We start from the raw sequence: 4,568 nt of genomic DNA on the forward strand, positions 1-4,568 counted from the left end.
TCAAACAGCTCACCTGCCCCCCACAAAAAAGCAAACAAGACAAATAACACAACTTAAAAAAGAACAATCTATCTGAACAGATGTTTTTCAAAGAAAATCATGTAATTGGCTCAAACATGTATGAAAAAAAGGATGTATCTCTAAAATGCCATAACATATATATTTTTATATATCTGAGGTGGATAATTGTTCAGTTTTTTTATGTTAATGTACTGCTTTGCATCAAAAAAATCTTTTTACTTTCCTAAGATCTTTAAATATGTTCATACATACCAACAAGTTTAATGCATTTAAATTTTTTCCAAATATGCAATGCGTCTATCAAAAAGACTTACTGGTTATACTTGGTCTAAATATCTTTAAATGTGAGTAAACCTTCATGTATCAAAAAGTAGAAATTAAAATTTTTATGGTATCAGCCCATCAGGTGGCATAGTGTCTAAGGCACTGGACTCCTGCATGATCAACTGTGGTTCAAACCCTGGACCCTGCATCTTGAAAATCATGCCAGGCACATGTGTGTAGCTCCCCAAAATCCTCAGAGGAGAAGGGAAGAAGAAGGATTATGGCATGGCCATCCCTGTAGTGGGGCAATTTTTCACTTTCTTTCTGGCAAGTGAACAAGCCCTATGGCAAAAACCTAAAAAAAAATAAAATTAAAGTAAATTTTATGGAATAAAATTTTAATGCTATAAAATGAACAGATAATAAGAAAACTACAGTTTATCCCTTTTTAAGCAAATTACTTTCAGATTTACTTGTACTCATTAAAACAATCTCGGACTTTAAATAACACTACATTTTTCAATACCCATTGTAGTAAATGAGGTCAAATAATTGATTACTTGCTAATTACCCTAAGGAGTCCCACAAGGTATATTATAACTTTCAAATCAACAGGAATTTAATATACCTTTAGCTCGTGGTGTATTCTCATCAGTATGTAAATCAGCCAAGGATTATGTACTAAAAATGTCACTGGTATTAAGAAAGGACTCAAGATACTGGAAAACAAATTATTATTAAGCAATGCAACATATATACACTATATATTTAATATTAACTTTCCCAGAAGCTTTGTGCATTTGCCAGGGAAAAATAGAGAATGAGAGGAAAAAGTGAGAAATCACCCCTCTCCCCCCATGGGGAATGGTCACACTCCAATCTCTTTTCCTCCAGCTGTCTTCTCAGAATTTGGGGAACTAACTCACATGTACCTAGAAAGTTTTTCTTTTTCTTTGCCTTTTTTCCCTCAATTCCCATTTATTTTTGGCTCTTTTGGCAATGTCATCTTTTCAATATGAATAAAAGCAGAAAGTTCAACAGAAAATAGAAATCTGAAGTGTAGCACAAAACCAAGGGTGGGAGGGAAAAGGCAGAGCAAAAAAGATGAGACATTGCAAAAAATGATGGAGGGTGTCCTGCCCCTCCCCTCTGGGCAATGACCTAGACATTTCAGGGGACAGATGCCCCTTTCCATATATGTCAGGCATGATACTCCTTTTTTAGGAGGTAAAAATAGATTGGTATTGGGAGGGCAATTCAGGAAGCTTAGGGACTAAAACTTGTCTGTCGTTGCCATCTTGAACTCTGATCAGGGGAAAGGAAGAAATTCCATATATTAGGGAGTGGGGAGGATCCCATAGAGTGGGGCAGACCCCTATGAAGGAAACAGAGCTCAGGTCGGAGCTTGGAGGGAGACTGAATTGGAGATAATATTGTTAATTTCTCCTGTGAAGCTGGGAGATGGAGCATGGAAATATCTGAAATTGTGACTTTTATAGATAGCTTGAATTCTCCTAAGACTGTCTAGAATGAAAAAAACAATCCCCTTCCTTTAGTTGCTTGAATTGATTTCTACTTCTCTTCCTCGTAGGGCTTTAAAGAGTAGCTATTATCTGAGTTTTCAGCACCCAGTTGGCTGTTACATAGGATCTATAGGAGACCCAGCAACTCTAATTACTTTGAAAAGAGAAGGAAATATTAACTGGACAGATGGGAGGAGTGGGCACTATAAGGACATAAAAGGTTACCCAGAACAGCAGAAACCTAGGTTTCCCAGAGTGGAAAGAGAGAGGAGACATTCAACAAACAAATATTTATTAAGTGCCCACACTGCACCAGGCACTGTTCTAGACACTCCCACCCCATCGCCCCAAAAAAGAAAAAAATAAGATAGAGGTAGCAAATGCAAATTCTGAGGGAGAGGAAAGGGGTAGTTCAGGAATAAGGCTGAGGGAACTGAGAAGCCTGAGGCAATGTGGGGCTCCATTTTCGGCCTCCTGGTCAGCTTCCTCAGTGAAAGCCTGCTCCTCCTCTGCAGTGGCATCTAAGGTATGTGAAGGGCGCCATGTTGACTGCCAGCTTGTGAAGGTCAGCATTGAGCTGACCAGGGAAGTGGAGGCAGGTGCTGACTCCACTCATGGTGGCTGACATAAGGTGGCTCAGGTTGCCACAGGTTGGTGTGGTTAGCTTGAGGGTGCAGAAACAGATGTCACAAAGAGCCTCATTGTCAATGCACTAGGTCTCATTGGTGTTTTCCACCCACTGATGGAAGAAAAGGGCAGCATCGTAGGGCTCGACCACAGGCAGACACCAGGGTGAGGGTATCACATTGAACGTGTTCATGATGGTGTCAGGAAGCTCTTCTCAGATCTTGTTGATGAGGAGGGCGTCCATTCCAGAGACTGTGCGCCCACACAATGAGTGGGTCAGTAGGAAGCCCTGCAGGCAGTCACAGCTCTCAGCCTCCTTACACATCATGTCCAGGACCCAGTCAACCAGCCTCCTCCCCTTCTGTATAGTGGCCCTTGGCCCAGTTGTTGTCTTCCCTAGACTGGCCCAAAACAAAGTTGTCTGGTCTGAAGATCTGGCCAAAAGGATTTGAGCAAACAGAGTCCGTGATCCCAGGTTCTAGATCCACCAAGATGGCAGAGGAACATATTTGCCCTGTGGCTTCTTTGTAGTACACCAAAATGTGGTCCAGCTTTAGGCCAATGTCCCAGGGGCAGGTACCCTGGGGTCCATGCCATGTTCCATTACTGATCACTTCCCAAAACTTGGCACCAATCTGGTTGCCACACAGACTGGCCTGGATGTGCACGATTTCCCTTATGATTACAGTGTAATGTTTTTCTGGCCTCAAGGTATGTCCAGGGCAAGAAGACATGCAATTCTTTTTCTCTCCGCTGCTCTCACGCCGAAAGGATGGAATGCACCCTGGATGCTGGAGCAGCAAGGTCCAAACTCAGAGGTGGCAAAGTTGTGAGAGCTTCTTATTTATTTATTTTTTTTTTTAAGAGGCTTTTGCCTTAGGGCACGTGCCACATTTATTGGAGAGAGAAAGACAGAAACAGTCACAGGGGCTCCAACCACAAATTTGGCCACATGTGACCCAGCCGTCTTTTTTTTTTCAGAGGTTTTCACTATAGGGCGCGTGCCCTCGCCAGACAGACAGAGAGAGACATAGAGACAGAAATCGAGAAATCACCCCCCAGGGGGGATGGGCACACCGCAATCCCTTCTCCATTCTCCTCTTGGGATCTTGGGCACGCAGACACATGCGCCCAGCGTGAGTTTTAAGCCACCGGGTCCGGGATGTGAACTGCAGTCAACTACGTGGGAGTCCGGCGACATAGCCATTACGCTAACTGCTGGTTCCCTGATCCAGCCATCTTAACCACCATGCCCTGGTTAGTCTTATTTTGACGGACAACGATAATCAGTGCTGAAAATAAAAGGCATTAGTGAGAGTATATATTAGAATATAAAGTGATTTGTAAAATAAGAACAAAAGTCTATTAATAATAATAGTAATAATGGAAATTCTGTTTGAACTGAAAACCAGCAAGACTGTGAAATATACACACTTTATTGACAACATGCTAGTGACATTTTCTCAGATGAGATCGTTCTACTTAGTCTGCAATATCCAATCAAGTTTTAGTTTATAAGTCCTTAGGCCTGATGCTTCAATAGCAAAGCAGTCTCACGTTTTAAAAGGATGGAAAAAACTTTTCTCTAATGTGATTTTCTTTTTCTAATTAGAATTCATGACTGAAGCAAATGATGTTTTTCTAAAAATGAATTATTTCAATGTATTAGTGCCCTGGATAAAGCGGCAACTAAATCACTCTCTGTCTATATTTTATTTATTTATCTATCTATTTATTTATTTTTGTTAAAGGGCATATGTGCTCACCAGAGACAGGAACAGAAGTAGAGGAGAAAGTCCCTCCCACAGGGGACACCTACGACACACAGTCCCTTCAGCTCCATCTCTCACTCCTTTCAGGACTTCACATGCATGGACTCTTGCTTGGTGTGTTTTTGTAAGCGAACTTAAGATTTGGAAAAAAAAAATTATCATATGGCCTTTTCCTTTACCCTGATTTATAAATAATATATGATTTATACATTACTAGATTTTCAATGCTTAATAATGAATTGATGGATTCTTTAATATCAGAATTAATTACGTGCACAAAGAGGCTTACACAAAACTATAATATTTAGTCTTAAAAACTGATTAGTCTATAACATTATTAAATTATTTTAAGCATTATTAA

At 40.6% G+C, this 4,568-nt stretch overlaps 1 pseudogene; it reads right to left on the bottom strand.

The window, feature by feature from the left end:
* Positions 1 to 2,295: 2,295 nt before the first annotated feature.
* On the bottom strand, positions 2,296 to 3,169 carry LOC102471329 (tubulin beta-7 chain pseudogene; annotated as a pseudogene).
* Positions 3,170 to 4,568: the final 1,399 nt, after the last annotated feature.

This window comes from Tupaia chinensis, unplaced genomic scaffold, assembly GCF_000334495.1.
Source record: "Tupaia chinensis unplaced genomic scaffold, TupChi_1.0 Scaffold000553_1, whole genome shotgun sequence".
Classification (NCBI taxonomy): domain Eukaryota; kingdom Metazoa; phylum Chordata; class Mammalia; order Scandentia; family Tupaiidae; genus Tupaia; species Tupaia belangeri.